Source organism: Tenrec ecaudatus, chromosome 3 (genome assembly GCF_050624435.1).
Source record: "Tenrec ecaudatus isolate mTenEca1 chromosome 3, mTenEca1.hap1, whole genome shotgun sequence".
Classification (NCBI taxonomy): Eukaryota; Metazoa; Chordata; class Mammalia; order Afrosoricida; family Tenrecidae; genus Tenrec; species Tenrec ecaudatus.
Window position 1 is genome coordinate 188242761 of NC_134532.1, and position 22574 is coordinate 188265334.

Consider the following 22574-nt stretch of genomic DNA (forward strand, 5'->3'; position numbering starts at 1 on the left):
CTCTCTACCTTACTGAAGCCACAGTCTGAGAGTAAATAAAATCTTCATTGCTAAAGTAAATTGACAATACCACAGGAAAAAATTCGTTATTGCTATCAAAAAGCCAAAAATTCCTATGACTCACAAAACTGCTGAGGTTATATTTATGGTTAACATGTAAGGGATCTTTCACTTAAACAAGTTAATGAATGACAGGATGCAATGATCTAAACGAAGATTTTTAACCACTATAAGGACTTGCATGTCCCTCAGCTAATGTTATAATTGTGTCATATTACTTAGGTTCAAGTTCTTTCTTCAAAGAGTCATCAGAACAACATGGAATGAGAGACTTTCGAACACTTGTCATGTCTCGCTGCTGAGTTTCCATCATAATTATCGTCAGCACGACAGCCATCTCTTTTCTGCTCATTTTGCGCTCCCTTAAGAAGATTGTCACGATGCTTATCCAACTCCTCCATGCTGGTTAGTTTTCTTCTTGTTCCTCAGAATTCTGCTATTCCGCATCCCACGGGTTAAGCCAAGTCTGAAAATGTTGATGATATTCCTGGCTAAGCTTCTGCCTTTGCTCTTGTGCTTTCCACACCATTTCAATTTTCTGGTTACTATTCTTATAAATGCATTGGTATGCATTTCCAATCTTTTTTCTTTGCAAGAAGAGTCTTGTTATTGTCAGCTCCAAATCTTTCCAGCAAATTCTGTACTTGAGCCCCCTCAAATTCTTCAATGGGTCCGATGGAAGCCCTTTTCTTCCCACGCTTATCAATGGCTAGTCTTTTCTTCTAGAACATCTTCCTCTCAACCACTCAGGCTACTTTTCTCATCATCAAACTTATAGGCTCTTAGAACTTGCTCCTCAGTGGCCTGCTTCACAGATTTCCCTGTATGATTTCTTCAAGAAGGTGCCATCATATTCGTTTGCTGAATCAGGAACTTCGCCTCCATAAAGTCTCACTGAGGTGACAGGAGTTTTATGGTTTTGCAAAAATTAACATGGTGTGCACATAGCATTTTTAATAAGGAAAATACTAGTCTCGGTATTTGAAAGGTTGAAAATCTAAAGTAAAATGAATTTTGTTTTAAGAGGAAGGGTAAAGCATGGATAGCAGGATCTTAGAGGGGAAATGAGACAATTGGGTGGAAGCAAAAAGACAAGTTTGATGATGGTTCAATTGAACTTAGCAGAGAGTATCGTAGGAGCCTTCGTTGTTCAGTGGTTATATGTTGGGCTGCTAATGGCACAGTCAGCAGTTCTAAACCACTGGCTGATTCTTGGGAGAAAGGTTAGGTTTTAGACTCTCTTAAAGGATTAGCGTCTCAGAAACTCACAAGGAAAGTTCTACCCTGTCTTACAGTGTCACTATGAATGGGCATCGACTCGTCAGCAGTGATAAGATAGAAGGGTTGGCATCCTTGCCTTTACAGAACACTCTGGAAATACTTCTTCCAAAACAGATATGCTCATATTTTAACAGCCCATGGTACTTTAATTATTCTTCTCTAGCACGATTCTTTGTTCTTCCTTATTCAATGTCCAACTTTCACATGCATATGAGGCAATGGACAGTACCATTACGTGATCCAGGCACACCTTAGTCCACAAACTAACATCCTTTTCCCACCCTCAATATTCTAAAGAAGCCTTGCGTGGTAGATTTACTTAATGCAATACATCTTTTGATCTCTTGATTGCTGTTTCCATGTGCATTCACTGTGAATCCAAGCAAGACAAAAATCCTTGACAACTTTAAAGTTTTCTCTATTTATCATGATGTTACTTCCAGGTGTGAAGATTTGAGATTTTTTAATTTCAGTACCAACCAGTAATGAAGGCTGCATAACCTTGGTCTACATCAGCAAGGATCGCATGTCTTTCTCACTTAAAGCAAGGGCGGTTGTGCTATTTTCAGGTTATTAGGAAGCCTTTCTGCAATCCCAATACCATACTCTTCTGTGTATAACCAAGCTTCTCTGGTGGTTTGCTTAGCATACATGCTTTATTGAAAGCATATGGTGACAGGATACAACCCTGAGTCACACTTTTCCTGATATTGACCATTCAGTATTCCTTTGTTCTGTTTACACAACTGCTTTTTGATCCATGTACAAATTCTACATGAAGTGTACTGGAATTATGATTCTTCTAAAGGTTATTCATAATTTCTAATAGTCTACGTAGTCCAATGCATTGGCAAGGCCAAGAAAACACAGTAAAATCTTTCTGGTATGCTCTGCTTTCAGCCAAGATCAACCTGACATCAGCAATGATATCCTTTGTTCTGTGTTCTCCTCTAAATCTGAACTGAATCTCTGGAAGCAATACTGCAACTCTTGTTGGACGACCTTCAGCTAAATTTTACTTGCATGTGATACCAGTGATATTGCTCTGTACTTTGGGCCTACTGTAGGATCACTTCACTTTGTAATGGGTACGAATATTGATTTTTCCAGTTATCCAAGAAGCTTTCTTCCAAAATTCCTGGCATAGAAGAGTGAGTGCTTTCAGTGCTTCATGCGCTTGTTGAAACATTTCAGTTGGTATCCCTTCAATTCCTGGAGACTTGTTTTTGGATCATTCAGACAGTGCAGCTTAAACTTTTTCCTTCAGCACCATAGACTTTTGCTCATGTGAGGCCTCCAGAAATAGTGGAATGTTGACTAGTTCTTTCTGGTACAGGTGACTGTGTGTATTCCTTCCATCTTCTCTTGATGATTCCTGCATCATTCAGTATTTTGCCCATAGAATTTTTCGGTACTTCAGCTCAATGCTTGAATTTTAACTTGAGTTGTTTCAGTTGCAGATATGCTGAACATTTCATTCCCTTTTGTGTCCTATAATTTTAGACTGCTGCACATTTTGTTATAATATTTGGCTTTGTCTTCTCGAGCTGCCTTAGGGCTTTTCTTTTCAGCCCTTTAACTTCATCCTTTGCTCCATTTGCTTCAGCTTGTCTACTAATCAGAGTAAGTTTCAGAGTCTCTTCTGACATCCACTAAAAACTTTTTCCTGTCTTTTTAATGACCTTTTGCTTCCTTCATGGAAATGATGTTCTTGATGTTCTCTCATGGCTCCTCAGGTCTTTTCGCATTAAAATTCAGTGTGTCACATCTCTTCTTGATCTGGTCTCAATCCAATAGGATAGAGTCAAAGTTGTATTTTGGGTCCCTTGTACTTGGTTTCTTCAGCTTTATCTTGATCTTGCATAGTAACAATTGATTGTTTGTTCCACAGTCAGACCATGGCTTGGTTTTAACTGCTGGTTTTCAGCTTCTCTGTTATGTCTTCCTACAGATGTAGGTCATGTGATTTCTGGGTATTCCATCTACAGAAACCCATGTATAGTCACATTTTGTGTTGTTAAAAAAAGGTGTTTGCTATGAATAAGCAGTTGGTTCTGCAAATTCTATCATGCGATCTCCAGCATCATTTCTGATATGTATTTACCAAATGCATATTTCCAACTACTCGTCTTCCCTCTTTGTTTCCAACTTTTGCATTTCAATTTCCAATAATTTTCAATGCATCTTATTTGCATGCTTAATTGATTTCTGACTGAAGGCATTGTTAGAATTCTTCAATTTCTTCATCACTAGCTTTGTGGTTGGTGCATACATTTGAATAATACTTCTATTGATGGGATTTCCTTGAGAACAGTTCGATGTAATCATTTCACAGACCACATTGCACTCCATGATGGGTTTTGCAATGCCCTTGCTGACCATGAATGCCTAGCCAACCCTCTTGTTTTGTGTTATACCTGGTGTAGTAAATCATATACTTTATGATAGCAAATGACCAACACCAATCCATTTCATCACACTAATTCCTAGGATTTCAATCTTTATGCATCACCTCTCTCTCTCTCTTCCAGTTTCCAGTTTCCCTGGATTCATATTTTGGACATTCCAAGTTCCAACCATTAACAGAGGTTTGCTGCTGCACCTCCATGCCTTGAGTGATACCCATCAACGATGAAGACCCTGAAGGCTCCGTTTCCACAGGCTTTCCTGGACTCCTGTCCCAAGATTGACTCCAATCTGAGACATCAATGTAGGCTCAGTCACAATTTAAATGCCTTCCAACCAGAGAGCCCCGTCCCCTGTCATTGTTTCCGATGCTCTCCTGCTTCCATTCAGTATGCCTTCAGTATCCGACAGAGTTTCAGAATGATGTGTACGATTTTCAGTTACTCCTTCCTCAGAAGTGGAGAGTTGAGTGTTCCTCTGTTGTCTGTACGTAGTCTAGAGGCTCTGCTGAAAACTGTTCAGGTGGGTGACCTCCAGGGCATTTGGAATCCCAGTGACAGAGCTTCCAGCATCACAGAGACAGTCACAAAAGGAAGGCAAACCCTATCCTTGTGTGACTGTGCTGTGATCTGTTTGGCGAAATTTTGAAGAGATTCTGGCTGTCAATATTATTGAAGGATTAGCAATGTAGAGACAGAAGAGAAATTATTTTATACCAAAAATATGATACACCAAGAATATGATAAGTTCATATTTCATGTATGAGAAGGCTGCAAATAGTTCATGGGGAAATATAATTATCTTTTATTCCATGTGTCCAGTAACTTTTTGAAGTTACCTCATATGTATTTTATATATTGACCTTGATAAATCAAAAGATCCCGGAAAATGCATGGTTGCCCAGAATTATTACATTTGATAACATTATCAACTGATGGCTGTCAGGTCATATCTGAGTCATATTTTCCCAATAGGACAAGGGAGAACTTCTCCGTAGGGCTGTCACTCTTTGTGGAAGCAGACCTTGTCATCTTTGTTCCATGGAGTGGCTCCCACGACAGAAATCTTCTTCAGCAGCTCAGTGCCTAACAGAGAGCATCACCAGTGCTCTTCCCAGCATCTACGCACGCTGACACATCATTTTCCCACCATCTCTGTATTGGGGAGGCTTGTTTTCTCCAAAGTTAAAGGCATACCCATCACCAAGATATTCAAATTTTGGTTAAGAAGTAAACAAACAATTTGCATGTTTTTAAATAAATAATACCTTACAGAAAATAAGGTATTTTTTAGGAGCCCTATTTATTTTTCATTATTCTAGCAGTGTTCTTCCTAAGTAGAACATCTGAATGACAGAAAAGTAGACCATATTTATTAAAATTCAGATTTATTATTGAATATTGTGACTAAACTAAGTTCCCTCTGTTGCCTAACAGAGGAAAACTGCTTAAATGATCAAGTATAAAACAATTGAAATTTTCTCTGCAGAAAACTTTTACATTATTAATTTGTTTTTCAAACCAGTTTTTTCTAAGAGTTGGAAAAAAACTGTTTTTAAAATCATTTTAGTAGGGGCTCATACAACTCTTATCACAATCCATACATACATCTATTGTGCCAAGCACATTTGTTGCCATCATAATTCTCGAAACATTTGCTTTCTACTTGAGTTCTTGGTATCAGCTCCTCATTTCCCCCCTTCCTCCCCCACACTCTCTCCCTAATGAACCCTTGATAATTTATAAATTATTTTTTTCATATCTTATATTGTCCTATGACTCTCTTTACCCACTTCTCTGTTGCCTGTCGCCCAAGGAGGGGGTTTTATATAGATCATTGTGATCGGTTTCCTCTTTCTCCCCCACCTTACCCTTACCCTCCTGGGATTACTACTCTCGTTATTGGTCTTGAGGGGTTCATCTCTCCTGGATTCCCTATGTTTCCAGTCCTTATCTGTGTTTACTGTCTTCATTGCTACAATTAGAAGTTTCAGATATGGAAAACAGAGTTAAGTATATGATTATTAAATAAAAGCTAAACAATAAAAAGACGTTTCAGATATTCTATCAAATGCAATATAAATAACAATTTGTTGCAATTATGATTAAGAATTGCTGATATATATTTTTTACATTTTTATTGAGGGTTGTTTAGGGGAAAAAGAATTTAGTTTACCAATTTTATTTATTGGAAGATAGTAGATGTACTTTTTTCAGAGCATGCAAAGAGAAAAGGAATTTGAGGACAGAACTTTAGATGAAGCCATCACCTCTGAGAGCAGAGAAGAAGAGGTGAACACTGAAGGGCAAAGGGACCCAAGGGGCCTGACCAACATCAAGAGCAATAAAGGCAGATGGAGGAAAAAATAGAATCTGCTACTGCTACTTTTTCCTTTACCTCAGTTTTTGTCTTTTAAAACTCATCATTACTAATAAAATGGCAGAAACCACCAAGAAATGTGACAAGAGCTTCTGAGGTGAGCATTTAAAATTATAACACAAGTTGTTCTCTTTTCCTATGATCATGTCGCTGCTGCCCACTAGGAAGAAGAGGGCACTCAAGAAGTGCCTGGGAAAGTAGAATTAAACAGATGATGGGAGTTTCACCTCACTTTTTGAAGCTTTTTGGTATAATGCTAGCCATATATACAATTTATGCATCCTGGTAGGCAAACTTTTACAAAGAAAAATAGAAACAGAAGGTATTAAATTTAGCAATTATTTTAAATATATATTATTAATAACAGTTAAGTAAAATAATTAAAATTATAGATGGTTAATAATTACTATTCAATATGAATAATTACTGTTATTTTAAATGAAATACTGAATTGTTCTACTATAAATGTTTCCATAAACAATGTGCACACACATAACATGCAGAGCATGCATGGGAAACTAATGTACGATGGGGCGCTTGGTTTGTGAAAACCACATACGTATTATTTGGCAAAAATATAATATCCAAAAATCATACTTCTTCGGATCCAGCTTAAACCTCTGGTAGTTTCTTTCAATGTACTGATGCAACCATTGCTGGATGATCTTCAGGAATGTTTTATTTGTATGTGATGTTAACAATATTGTTTATAATTTCAGCATTCTGTTGGGTCACCTTTCTTTGGATTGGATACAGTTATGCCATTGTTAGTCAGTTAGCCAGGTAGGTGTCTTCCAAATGTCCTGTACTTGATGATTGAGTGCTTCCAGTGTTGCATCAGTCTGTTAAAAATATTTATATTGGTAATACATCCATTCCTGGAACCTTATTTTTGGCTAATAGTTTCAGTGCAGCTTGAAATTCTGCCTTGAGTATGATTGGATCTTATCATTTGCTACCACTTGTCTATCAGGTTTTTGTAATCTGGTGGCTTGGACATTGATATGATGCTCAAACATATGCCATTGCATTTCAAATGCCAGCAAGGTCACCCAAAATGAATTGGGCTCCGCAGAGATTCCAGCCAAACAACACACTATGAAGAAAGAATCGGCTTTCTACTAATGAGAAATTAGCCCCTGAAACCTGATGGACAAAATCAAAACAGTGTCTGCTATTGAAAATTCATGAAAAGAAGCAGATGATGACAGAGATAGTGTCTGAAGATGAGCCCGTCAGCTCACTAGCCACTCAAGTCTGACCGAGGAAGAGCTGCCTTCTCAAAGCAGACTCTGCCATAAAGCAGTGGGGAAAGTCTGTGGGAGTCTCGTTTGCTCCTGGGCACCTCTCAAAATGAGAAGAATCAGCTGCAACCATCAATTAAAATTCAGAACTTGGGATGCACGAAGTATGAATTTATAAATGTGTGAAATAACAAATGAAATAAAACACATAAAAATCATCACACTAGACTTTAGTGAGCCAAAATGGACTGGTATTGGCAATTTTTAATCAGAAAATAATGTGGTTTTACAATGCTGATAATATAACAATCAAGGGTTGTGGAGTTGCATTCTTAGCCAAAAAGGTCAGTTCAAAATCTATCTTGATACACAATGTCTGATTTAATACAATTATGTCTACCTACCTTCCTGGAAATCCAATCTAAACATATTCAAATTTACGCACCAATTACCAATGCTAATGATGAAGAAATTGAATATTTTTCTAAAATGTTGGGCCATCTAATAAGAACAACAAAAAACATTTTTCATAAGACAAATTTACTTCTCTCAAAATATGTCCGAGGGTAAATCTCTGTACTCATTTACTTTTTGAACCACCTATCATGCTAAAGTCAGAACTGCCATTATCACCAAGTTACAACGACACTTCACATCACATGGTTGTGTGGTCCATGATCACCACAACCAGATGCTTTACTTACTGCACTTTATTATCACTTCTGTAGGCAAAGATGTTTTAGTTGTAAGAACATGGTAATTAATAGTTTGTGCACCTATGTTCATATTGAAATTAAAGGAATGGAAAGAATTGTTTAAGGCTTCCAATCAATTATTAATAATGTATCCAAATAACATTGCAATTTAATGTAGAAATATTTATCAAATAATTTTATTGCTAGTATTTATTCAATCTGAGAAATTTTGACATTAAAGAAATTTGTAATTATATTTATCACATATTATTTTATGAGAAAAATATAATATTACTGTCTTCTTTATGATCTGGGAACATATCTTGAGCTACCACATTGGGCGATTCCTAGTGATGTCATTGTTTATTAGGGCAAATTGATTTTGCTTTTTATAGTCACTGCTAGTAAATATTGACTTAATGGCAACAGATTTCTGGAAAGCCTAGAATCAATCACACAACCAGAAAGAACTTTTTAAAAAAGTCTCCCACAGATATGCATTACATTTAATTGGATTTGAAATTCAGTGCTAGAATTCTTGCCTTCCCTGTTGGAGACCTTGGATCTGTCTTGGCCAATGAACCAATGCACTTCATGCACAGCGATCACAATGGTTCACGACAGCCCCGTCTACATCTACATCGAGGTACGTTACGGGAATCCCGCTTAGATAACTGCTCAGAATATGCACAACTCCACTGAAATTTCAAAAGGAAGTACTAGTTACCAAGAAATTAGCTGACCCCAAATTTTCTGGAAATCTCTGCATTGCCTTATGGCAGCTCTTTTTTTATCCTTTTAGGGTTTTTTGTTTGTCTTTTAAACTAAGACACTATTTCATTGTATTTGTAGGACAGCATTATAAAATCCTTTTATTTTCGTCGTCTGTGAATTTCCCCCTTTTGGATATCTCTCATTCTCTTATCAGTTTTAATTTTCAGCTAAAATTAATTTGTTTTAAATCTCATTATCCTTGCAATTATTCATTATTTTGCAAGAAAAATATTGTTAAGGGATGCAACTTTTGAGGTTATTAGTTCAAATTATATAAAACAACTTTGCCAAATGATAAGGAATCTAATTTGGTGATAATGTAAGAATTTTCTATGAAGGACTATTGTAATTTAGCATGTCTCAGATACTATCTCTCCCTAAGAAGTTTTGATTTTTAAAGCACATATTTTAAAATAGGGCAATGATATATAATTGTAAGACAGACAATATTGCAAAAGAAGTCTGTATGCCGCATTGACGTTCCTTCTTTGGTGTTGTTTAACAAGTTAGCAAATAGTGCTATTTTAACACTTGTCCTCTGCAATAGGATATCCCAGTTCAGTTCGGATTGAAAGTGTCTGCCAAAAAATTTTTATAATATCATTCCTGGTCTCATTGCAAGAGAAAAAAATTTGCCAGAAATAATCCAGTTGCCAGAGGGTGTTTAAAAACACAACAGAGTTTGACTTCAGCTCTGATTTTCCTTTTCAAAACCCACTGTCCTCGATCCACCTGGAAGAGGACAGAGAAGAAGGATAGTGACAAAGGAGACGAGGTGAAGAGGACATGAAGGGGAAAGGAGCACATCGGAGAAAGAGCGGGTGATTCTTAATGGGTGTTAGAGCAGAATTACTGAAGCCAGGTCTCTTGAGATGTGGGGCTGCAATTTGCATGTTCAAAAAGATTCTCAATTGATTTTTATGTGCTTTAATGTTCAAGAACCTCTGGTTAAAGAGAGAATATACAAGGCCAGCATTCAGTCTTTTTTTTTCCCTTCTTTTTTTTCCAGGTCCAGTGAGGGGTTTAATTTAAGTAGGCAGCTGTAATTTGCAGAACACATTAGAAGTTAACGAAGACTGATAATTGATTCTATATTTACAGTACTTAAGCACTTGCATAATCAAAGACTAGGAAATTGAGAGGAGACACCATGGTATAAACGAATTTGCGCCTTCCCAAGAGAATCTCCAAACCTTGAGGCAGATATAATATTCTTTTTTTAAATGGCTACTTATTTTATTTTCATTATCACACCTTATACAAAATGATTAGATATAAGAAGGGATACCTTAATATATAATACTACCCACTATATATTGTAGGAGATATAAAACACAATATCTTAATATAAAAAATGTGGCAGCTTACTACATACGTACAGACTTAAGAGAACAGGTTAATCTAAAAAGCCTGCAAAGTCTGAATAAACTCTTGCCTGTGGAATTTAACACCAAGTTTTCTAACATTGACACACATTCGCTTCAGTGGAGTCCCAAACCGCTTCCCTCGATTGGCTCCTTACTTTTTAATCTCATACAAACGCATCTCTTTCTAGCATGACAAAACACTTTAATGTCCTATGTGTTCTCTTTGTTTTACTTCCAACCCTTTTGCTATATATTTATTTATTTTGGTTTAAGATACAGGATTTTTTTCCAAGTAAACATGTTCAAATTTTGTATTACTTTTTTTAGTCATTTGATTAGAGGCTCATGCAACTCTTATCACACTCCATACATACATCAATTGTGTAAATCACATTTGTACATTCATTACCCTCATCATTCTCAAAACATTTGCTCTCCTCTTAAGCCCCTGACATCAGGTCCTCATTTTTTCCCCTCCCTTCCCTCTCACCCCTCCCTCATGAAGCCTGAATAATTTACAAATTATTATTTTGTCATAACTTGCCCTGTGCGACATCTCCTTTCACCCACTTTTCTGTTGTCCATCCCCCAGGGAGGAGGCACATGCAGATACTGGTAATCGGTTTCCCCTTTCCAATCTTCCCTCCCTTTCCCCTCCCAGTATCGCCACTCGCATCACTGGTCCTGAAGGGATCATCCGCCCTGGATTCCCTGTGATTCTAGTTCCTATCTGTACCAGTGCACATCCTCTGGTCTAGCCAGACTTGCAGGGTAGAATTGGGATTATGATAGTGGAGGGTGGGAGTGGGGGGTGAGAAGGAAGCATTTAAGAACTGGAGGAAAGTTGTATTTTTCATCTTTGCTACATTGCACCCTGACTGGCTCATCTCCTCCCTGAGTCCCTTCTGTATGGGGGTGTCCAGTGGCCTACAGAGGGGCTTTGGGTCTCCACTCCCGCACTCCCCACCTCATGAACTATGTATGGTAAGACATTTTGTTCTGATGATGCCTGATACCTGTGATCACACTGGCTGGTGTGCTTCTTTCATGTGGGCTTTGTTGCTTCTGAGCTACATGGCCACTTGTTTACCCTCAAGCCTTTAAGACCCCAGACCCTATCTCTTTTGACAGCCAGGCACTGTCAGCTCTCTTTGACACATTTGCTTATGCAGCCATTTTGTCTTCAGTGATCGTATCATGGAGGTGAAGGCACAGTGATATGATTTTGTGTTCTTTGATGCCTGATAACTGATCCCTTTGACACCTCTTGATCACACAGGCTTGTGTGCTTCTTCCATGTGGGCTTTGTTACTTCTGAGCCAGATGGCTGCTCGTTTACCCTCAAGCCTTTAAGACCCCAGACACTATCTCTTTTGATAGCTGGGCACCATTAGCTTCCTTCTCCATATTTGCTTATTCACCTGCTTTGTCTTCAACAGTTGTGTCAGGAAGGTGAGTGGCATAGACTACTAATTTAATAGAAGAGAGTATTCTTGCATTGAGGGAGTACTTGAGTGGAGGCCCAATGTCCTTCTGCTACCTTAATACTGAACCTATAAATATATGCACATAGATCTATTGCCCCGTCCTAATATATAAATATATTTACATAAGTACATGTCTTTATCAAGACCTCTACAAATGCCCTTTGCCTCCCAGCTCTTTCCTCTATTTCAATTGACTTTTCTCCTGTCCCACTAGTATGCTCAGTCCCCACCAGGGTTTCAGCAATTCCTCTTGGTTACATTATCCTTGATCATGCCCTACCAGGCCTCCCACACCCTCCTCACCACCAATTTGGGTCACTTGTTGTTCCCTTGTCCCTGGGTTCATTAACATCACTGCCTTTCCCCCTACTTCGCCCTCTCCCATGTCCCCCCAGAATTGTCAGTTGCATTGTTTTCTCTTCCAGATTGTTCATCCAGCCTATTTTTTTAAGACAGATCTGAGGAGGTAATATCATGCGCAAAAACAAGACAGACTAAACCAAGCAACAATGTACAGCAAAACAATAACAACAACAAACCAATGACAAAAAACCAAAACAAAACACAACAAGAAAGAAAAGCTTGTAATTAGTTCAAGGATTGTTTGTTGACCTTTAGGAGTGTTTTCCAGTCCAGTCTGTTGGGGCACCATACCCTGGCCCCAAAGTCCACCTTTAGCATTTCCTGAGGACCTTGCTGCTCCATTCCCTTGCTGTTCTGTTGCACCCCCTTTGTGTTTTTCCTCAGTGTAGCAGATCAGCTCGGGTGCAATTCTCACACTGTGTCTCTGGTGTTGTCGCCTGTAGGGCTATGGGTCAGGGAGGGGTGTCATGTCTCATAGTGGGGCCAGCCATGTGGTTCTCTCTGTGGACTGGCTGCTCTAATTGGGAACATCGTCCTTAAGGCTTGGGGAGCCAGGATGTGCTCCACTGTTTCCTCTTTCCCCTTCATCTGCTCCCGTGTGCTCTGATCAGATATGTCCCTCTTCTGGAGATGCAGATTCAATGCCATTCTTTGAAATAACTTCTTCTGGGAGGAGGGGTAGGTGTCCACTCAGTAGTTGGGATTGGGGTCGGCCCTCCAGACTCTCCACTGATTCCCTACTCCACGATGGCATGTTGCATTCACAACTTGGAGAACTGGTTTGAAGTGGGTTGAAGTCTGGTCCCTCTTTCCATATGGAGATATAAACAGTACCCTCCACTTGGGTGGGTTAGTGCCCTGTGCCCCACTACCCATTTCTTTATTATTATTTTTTTTCCTTTCCCCGCCTCTTTTTTAGCTGTCTACCATGTGTATCCCTGTATTTGGTCTGGTCCCTGCCATGTTACCTGGTCCTCACCCCAGGAACATTTGTATTACTATTTTTTAATCTTGTATAGTTGTGTTCAAGGAGCCATGGTGGCATAGGACTACCGGGCTACTATTTGTAAGGTCAGGGGTTGGACACCACCAGCCACTCCTGGGGAGAGGGCCTAGGCTTTCTCCTCAGGTGCAGATTTATGGCCTCAGAAACCCACTGGGTGGTTCTTTCATTTGCCATAGGTCATGATGAGTCAGAATCTACTTGATAATGGTGAACATGGTTGTACTTGTAACGATAGTAGGACTGCATGAATTTAATTAATTGAATGTTTCAGCAAAGATGCAATGACTAGAAGCAGCTCATCTCATCTTTCCATGTGGTTCTGCACACAAGAAGCAACATGTACTATTTGAGATTTAAAAAAAATCTGTATCTCTAGTTTAGAATACTCAGTGCACCCTGCTGATTCCTAGTCATAACAACCCTATATGACAGCATAGAACTACACCTTCAGTTTTCTGCCACAAAAGTTTGATTGAAGAAGACAGCCTCATCTTTCTCCAGGGATGCAGGTTAAAAATGCTCCCCTTGTAGTTAGCTGCCCAATGCATATCATACGTGTTTATTCTTTTTTTCAGTTTTATATTTCAGAAGAGAGAGAAACTTATAATTTATTAGCCACCCTCCTTCCACCACCATCATTATTCAATACACGTATCATCTGATTATTTCTATAAAATAGTTGTATATCAGTATATGAATATGTAGATATTATCTATATGGCTACATTTGCACAAAATCCCTACTTTGTACTCGTAACACTAAACCACCTATGCAAGGTTTTTTAAATATATAATTATAAAAATCATAGACGAAACCACCCAGAAATTATCATCCTCATCCTCTTTCAAACATTTTAAGAAACATCTGAGCTGCTGAATTGCTGCTCCACATGTTTGCTTACCAATTAATTTTCTGATTCCCCTTCATCACCAGCCTGGAAATTGGTTTTGTTGCTCTCCGATATTTCCCTTGCTGATTTCATTCCCTGATTCTATATCCTCTATTATTTCATTTCCTTGCACATTTCCTTGACTTAAGAGGGAAAAAATACTTGTCTCTTTCTAGATCTTTTACCCTTCTTGCTCCTGATTGATATTTTGTGGGACATCCTGCAAAGCAGAATTTGCATTTGACATCCCTATGAGTCAGCAGAGCCTTCTAGGAAGCCTTCTGCTTCCTTACCTGCCAGATGTGGGTTATCAGCCTTGGCAACCATGTGGGCCAGCAGAGGAGTTCAGCATAATGGCATATATTAATGGTCCATATATTTTGGACATGCCATGCCACACAACTGTGTGATCCACTGTAAAGGCCATTTCCTTAAAGAAAACTAATGCTCTCTATATCAAATATAGATATATATTATATAAACTTCATTGGTTTTATTCCTATAGAACCCAGACCAAAAAAAGTCCTCTAAGATCACATTTTTCTAAAGTTTCCAATGCAAAGTCCACACTAAATTATTGCTATGTGGCACTGAGCCAGCTACAGCCAATATAAACTGCGTACAACAGAAACACTTCATAGTCTTGTGCCATCCTCACAATTGTCCCTCTGCCTAAGCCCATTTGCGCAGCTGGGGCATCAACCCATGCCTTGAGGGCCTTCCCTCCACTTCACTAAGCATGATGTCTTTCTCCAGGAACTGCTCTCTCCTAAGAATCTGTCCAAAGTATGTAAGACAACGTCTTTTCCTCCTTGCCCCTAAGGACCACTCTGGCCTTGCTTCTTCCAATATAGATCAATTTGTCCTTTTGTCAGCCTGTGGTACTTTGAATATTCTTCACCACACTTCAAATACAGTGATTCCTTTTATGTCTTCCTTATTCATTGTCCAACTTTACCGGGCATATAATGCAATGTAGAATACCATGATTTGGGTCAGACACACCTTAGTCCTCAAAGTAACATCCTTGCTTTTCTATACTCTAAAGAGGTCTTGGGGAGCAGATACACCTAATGCAATATGTCTTTTGATCTCTTGAATGCTGATTTTATGAGCATTAATTATAGCTCCAAGCAAGACAAAATCCTTAAGAACTTCCGACTTTCTCTCCATTGATCATGATGTTACTTAATGGGCCAGTTGTGAGGATTTTGTTCTCCTTTACATTGAGTCGTAATTTATACTGAAGGCTGCAATCTTTGATCTTCATCAGCAAGTGCTCCAAGTCCTCCTCACTTTCAACAAGCATAGTTGTGCCATTATCATTTCACAAGTTGTTAAAAAGCCTTTCTTTAGTCCTGATGCCACACTTTATTTCATATAATCTAGCTCAGTATATAAAGTGAACCTTGTATTGTGAGGTAGTTAGTTTATTGTGCCAACCTGGCCGATAAACACATGTGGCGTTAATTGAAGGGCGGAGGGATAAGTGGCTCAATGAGCCTTGCCTTTCTAGTTCTCGGGTCTCTTGCTTTGTGATGGTCAGACCAGGATGCAGCTGTCTTAGCCAGTTCCCTGCTTCAGCTGACAAGGCTCACTTCCTGTAAGACCTCCCTGAGGAGAAGCCACATGGACCTTCCCCCACGCAGACCTGGCTGCTGGAGCAGCTCTGTGGAGACCCCTGCAAGTGCTAAGATGCTCACACATTCACTGATTCGGCTTTCCTCCTGCATTCAGCATCATTGCATGTGTTTTGTGAAATGGAGGAGGACTTTGTAGATTGGTGTCAGACATAGGGGCTAATATTGGACATCTGGGCTTGGAGAGCACTGTGTTGGGCTGCTTTCTTAATGTACACTTACCCTTTATATAAAACTCTCTCATATACATATGAGTTTCTGAGAGTTGTTTCCTTAATGTTCCCAGACTAACACAAGTACCAATTAAAATGTTTCAATAAACTGATGAATAACTGGAAGCACCCATTTGTTGATGCCAGGAAATTTGGAAAACAGATATCTGATAAAGTGGACTGTAATAAATCAATGTGCTCATTCCAAAAAAGGTGATCACAAAGGAATATGAAAATTATCAAACAATAGCATCAGTATTACATATAAGTAAATTTTGCTGAAATTGATGTAACAACAATTTTTAGTAGAACATAGACAGGGAGTTGACAAGCCTGATTCAGAAGAAGACATGGAAGAATAGGTGCCATAGCTGATTTCAAAGGGATCGTGGCTGAATCCTAAAAATATCATTATAAAAAGTTTATTTGTGTTTTATTTCCTGGATCATAACAAACTATGAAGAGCATTCAGAAAAATGGGAATTCCAGAATGCTTCTTTGTGCAAACTAGAACGTATAAATTGACTAAGAGGCAAGTGTGCAAACAGGGTGAAAGAAAAATGTCTGGCACAAAAGCAGAATAAGTATGTTGTAGGGTTGTCTTCCTTTAGCATATTTATTCATGTTATGTGGAACAAATAACCTTAGATGTTAAATTATATGGACAAGAATATGGATTAAGGATTGAACAAAGGTTTATTTATAAGCTGTGATATGCTGGCAGCACAGTTTTGCTTTCTGAAGGCAAAGAAGACTTGAAACACGTGTGGGGAAGATCCAGGACTGCGACCTTCAGCGTGTATTTTAATTCAAGGCAAAGAAAACCAAAATCCTCACAATTGGACCCATAGATAAAATATAAAATTAGACAATGAATGAATAATACTACAGAAGAATTGATGCATTTGAATTATGTTGTTATTTTTGAAGAATACTGATATTACTGTGGATTGTCAGAAAAATTAATGCATCTGTCTTGGAAAATACAACCAGAATGTTCATTACAAGCAAAAAGGACAAGATTTCTCACACACTTTGGACATGTTCTGAGGAAAGGCTACTCCCTGAAAAAGGACATATTCTTGATATAATAGATGAAAGAGGAAACAAGAACTCCATGGAGATGACTCAACACAGTGGATGCATCAGTACTTATGAAGGTGGTACAAGACTGTGCAGTAATTTGGAGGTTAAAATAGTATTACTATGAATCTAAATGGATTTAAAGGCACATAACAACCACACCTAGGTTATCTCATTAATGTGGACCATGATAAATTATAGAAAACAGTACAGATCATGGATTATTCCAGACACTGTTGTATTCATGTATGATTTGTGCATAGATCAAAAAGCCACTTGAACAGACTAAGGAAATTCTGTATGATTTCTATATAAGAATGATTTGTGGCTGGGTTGTGTCCTTTCTCCACACTTATCCTATTGGTCTGATGAACCAATAGTGTGAAGCTGACCTTTATTAAAAATGATAAGGCATCAGGATTAAAGGAAGATTCTCATATACTAGTAATTAGTGGTATACAGGTAACAACATTGATTGATAAAAATTGTAGAATATTTGAGTCACATGATGATCAATGATTAATACCTTTAGTATAGATTACAATTCTACACTGAGAATACAAAAGTCTTCAACACTGGATCAATTAACAAAATCATAATATGTGGAAAATATGGAAATTATGAAATATTATATTTTCCTTTCATGAGAAATAATGTCAATGGAAGCAGCAGCTGATAAATTAATCAATGGACAAATGTGTTACAAAAGACTACTCTTTGAAGGCAAAAGTCCTTCTAACCCTGTTCATAGTAGTCTCAGTCAGCTCACTGGGAGGGAGAACTGGGCAGTTAATAAAGAAAACCAAAGAGGAATCGACGTATTTGAATTATGGTATTGGGAAAACATTTTAAATAGCCTATGGACTGCTAGAAGAAAGGAGAATCAGTGTTGAAAGAGTACAGCCAGGATTCTCCTTATATCCAAGGATGAAACGTCTCTTCTTGTGGACTTCGAACATATTATCAGGACAGACTAGCCTTGGTGATGGACATCATGCCTGATAAAGTAAGGGCAAAACAAAATCGAGTAAGATCCTCAACAAGAAGGATTGATATAACCCTGTATTGATTGGCTGTAACATAGAAATGGCGATGAGTATGCAGAACCAAAAGTTCATTCTGTTGTACATAACGTCACTATGAATCATTAGCTTCTTGATGTCAGTTAACAACAGAATTAGATGTTCTTTTTCAGGTTTATTATATCTATTTTCTCTCACTTCTCCTAGTTTCATGTGGGGAAAAACCCTGCAAACTAAGTAAGTATGAACTTCAGCAGCCCTGCAATCACTTTATTTGATTCCCCCTATAGATTGAAATGTAGCAAACATTGGATCCAAAGAAACAGGAAGCAGCTGTACAGTATTACAATTGATCACAGCTGATATCCAGATTGTAATGCCAGTATATTTTATATATCATGAGTGTATGTGTGTGTGTGTGTGTGTGTGTGTGTGTGTGTGTGTGTGTGCGTGCGTGCTCATAGCCAATGTTTGACAGTCACAAAACTCACAGGGCACTTCTGTGTCGAACAGGATTATTATAAGCTGACATGGAGCAAATGACAGTGAGTGTAGATTTTGGTTTGGATAAGTGTTTGAATAAACCCACCACCATTTTTTTTCTTTCTCTACTTTTTTCATATCTATATACAGGAAGCACTTCACCTTCCTATTCATACAATGCATCAGTACGTATTTAATATGAGATAAAAACCAGATACCGATAACATTTTTGACATAAGGAATTATCTCCTCTCACAGAGAATATTTACTATGGAAAAGTATAACTCTTATTGAAGAGAATATATGCAGGGAACAACCACAAGCATGCTCATGTGAACAGAAGGGAATGCTGCATGGTTTACAATCAGGAGAGGTGTGCATCAGGGCTGTATCCTCTCACCATCCTCATTCAATCCGTATGCTGGGCAAATCGTCAAAGATGCTGGATTATACGAAGAAGAGCATGGCATCAAGATGAACAGTATGCTGCTGACACAACCTTGCTTGCTGAAAATGAGGCAGACTTGAAGCACTTGCTGATGAAGATCAAGGATTGTAGTCTCCAGTATGGATGACAACTCAATGTAAGGAAGAACAACATACTTACAACTGGACCAATATGCAACACCCTGATCAATGGAGAAAAGGTAGAAGCTTTGAAGGGTTTTGTCTTGCTTTATTCCACAATCAATGCTCACAAAAGCAGCAGCCAAGAGATCAAAAAACGTATTCCACTTGGTAATTCTGCTGCACAAGATCTCTTCAGAGTACTGAAGATCAAGAATGGTACTTTGAGGACTAAAGTTGCCTGACCGAAGTCATGGTATTCTCAATTTTATCACATGTCTGTGACAATTGAACATTGAATAAGGAAGATCATAGAATCAATGCATTTGGATTGTGATGTGGGAGAAAAATATTGAAAGTAACATGGATTGCTAAAAGGATAAAGAGATCTGCAGTGGAAGAAGTAAGGTCAGAGTGCTCCTTAGAGGAGGAATGGTAAGACCTAATCTCACGGACTTTGCACATGTTGTCAGGAGAGACCCCCAGGCAAGGACATCATGTGTGGAAGGACAGCAAAAGAAGGAAGGCCTTTGACAAGATGCATTGAAACAGTAGATGCGTCAATGGACTCCGGCTTAGGAACAATTGTGGGTTGTGCAGTGTTTCCTTGTTTATTGGGAAGGGTTGCTCTGGGTCTCAGCCCACTTGATGGAACCGAACAAAAGCGATACCATACGTGTTCCATAATGAAAAATTAGCTGCAAACAGTCTGCAAGAATAAAATCAATGGTCTCTTGAGGAGCTCAAGATAGGGTTATAAAGGTAACATTTTGTCATCTGAACAAGCCCACTTTTATTTATTTATCTCTGTTTTAAGAATGAAACATTTGCATGTAATAATCAGTAGAAAGCCTTGTACCCTAAAGAGTTCAGTCCTTACTAATCTCTGGACTGGGATGAACATTTGATGCATTAATAAATAATTCCATTTCAAACTTCTCATTTATCAATTGCTGATTCTATTAAAATTCTTTTCACTTGTCTACATATGAGAGAATATGTTTAACAGGCAATTTAAAATAAATTTCACAGATCAATGTTGGGATTTGGGTAAATCTGTGAAAAGCATACTTTGATTTCTCTTTGGAATTTTGAAACAAAATGAAAAGGTTCACTTCCTCAGCAGTAACCAGCATATGTACAATTGTCAAAATGTCCTTGTTTTAGGGCTGTTGTACTGTGAATTAGTGGACCCAGAAATGTTGAACTCAACATGCTCTATGTCGTATGCCCAAATGAGCATGCATACAATGCATTCCCCCTCCATTTGAGAGGCACAAATGCGGACTGGAGGGGATATGGGACATACCTGGTAATATGTCCCTTTGAGAAGCGAACATTTCTTTCCTATAATGCAAGTCTTATAAGAAGGTCGCACAGTTTTCTCTGTAATATGCAGTCACAGTTGTGAACTGTCGGTCCCCTTCCAAATACAGGTACCAGTAAGCTTAAAACATATCTATAGAATGCCTTTGAATAATAATAAGTAACTATCACATGTAATTCTTTGAGTTAAGAAATATGGTAGAAAATGGTGACTCATTAAACTTAGTGCAATTAATTTAATCATCTATGAGAAATTAGGTCTCAAAAGTAAGTTTGTTTTCTCTTTGGGCCCAGGATCATATACAGTATTTGAAACTATTTTATCACTTTAATATGATCTATGATGCAACTATTGGCAGAATATATTTTTAAAGATATATGGCACATAGTTTGAAATTGTTGTTAATATAGTATATTTTGTGTATTCAGAAATAATCATTTAAGCTGGTGAGAGGTGTTCAGAAAGTCTCTTGGCTGGGCCTGAGCTGAAAGACAATGAGAGAAACAGCCGAGTGCACATGGCCAGGGCTTATCTTTAAGAGAGGAATATGTTGTTGTCAGTCTGGAACAAACTATGTCTTATTAATGAGGTTCAATAATGAAGGCTGACGATGCCCAGTATGAGAAGAGCAGAAATAATTAGTGTTTTTAGGAACGTATTTAGTCAGTGTAGGGAAAATAGTTTTCAGTACGAATTTAACCTAGGTTTTGTGGTCCGCAATGGCAGAAAATGTCTACCCATATTGCAGTTTACTTGGAAAATAATCTAAACACTAAATCATAAATGACAGTATGCCTAAGACTCTTTGCCCCTAGAACCACAGAGCCAGAAGCCTGGAATATAAGTCCCTCATACAAATTGAAAATAAGTAAGAGCGTTGCTTAAGAATCCTGGGCTAAGAGAGAGTGTTTGTCAAAAGTACTTAAATTTGGTATGATGTTTCCAATGTCACCTAGATGAGTTGTGCAATCACAAGAAGTTCTAGGGTTCCCTTTCCCCTCCCTCCATCATTATACACCCCTGAAGTCCCTATTCTCCCCTATCGCTGACCCCCCCACTCCTGCATTCCCTTTAACGCCATGTATCAATTATTATCATTATACATCCAATCCTCCTTGTTTTAATGCTGGGAAATCCAGCAGAGAACAATAAAAAAACAAATCACATTAAGGTGTTAAGGATAAGATCATATTGGTGTAAAGAAACAAATATGTGAGAGGTAGAAGAACCCTCCCCCACACCCATCAACATTCAAAAAGCCAGGGAAGAAAATTCTATCATGGAACAACTAAGGGACACATGCACCCAGAACAATTTCAGTTCGTGTCCTTAGGGAGGTCAACAGTCTAAGTACTGTGTTCTATTCAGCATTACCAAGATTACAGTGGTCTCTGCCTGATAGTAAGGTTGTTTGGGACTCTTCCCCTTGGCTAGTGTATCTGCCGACGGCTTGGCCTGATTAGATTCTCTGCAGATGGGTTTGGGGGTCCCACTGTCCTCTACAACCTTCCATAAATTGGGTGTTCCTAATGCTAGCCCTCATACTTTTCACTTTACCATATTCAAGTTTTGTAATTGTCATCTTTGCATCACACGGTTTAATTGCCCCCTCACTTAGGTGGAACTCCACATTATCCCCATTATTTTTCAGTTTCTTGGGTTTTTTTGGTGTTTGATTGCCTCTTTAGTTGGCCGAATTCTCCTTGATTATCTTCCAGTTTGCCAATTCAATTTTCCTTTTCTTTACTCTGTTGTTGAGATCTTTCACCTTGTTCCTTAATTCCACTCCCTCATTTCTTAACTCTTGAATTTCCCTTCGGGGGGCGATTTTTGAATCTCTATTTTTCATCTGCTTTCAGAATTGGGGCTCTAAATCCTTGTACAACTCTCAACAATATTCTCTTGAATTCCTTATGTGGCAATTCAAGGGCTGCTTCTTCTGTATAAGCTATTAAGTTTGGGTCATCTTCAGAAATTATTTTTATTTCCTTAGAAGTTTTGGTGGTAGCTGCTGGTTTGGGCTGTTGTCTTCATAACATGATGGATGAACGGAGGTGCTGCCTTGGCTTCTGTGATTAGTAGGGAGGAGAGGCTGTGTGAAGGTCTCTCTCTATTACCCAGCTCCCAGTCAGCAGCAGTTGGAGCGTGAGGCTCTCCCTTCCCTGTGTGGTCCACAGCCTCTGGGCCCATATGTTCTTAGCTTCTAGGGATTGGAGTCTTCTGGCCTCCTGAGATCCCCACCTCCAGTTCTGCATGGGTGGGTGATGTTTTCCGTGTGGTTATTCGTGG

The 22574-nt window shown here is 38.5% G+C and overlaps 1 pseudogene; it reads right to left on the bottom strand.

Moving 5' to 3' along the window:
• Nucleotides 1-274: 274 nt before the first annotated feature.
• LOC142442484 (synaptonemal complex protein 3 pseudogene) lies at nucleotides 275-909 on the bottom strand (annotated as a pseudogene).
• Nucleotides 910-22574: the final 21665 nt, after the last annotated feature.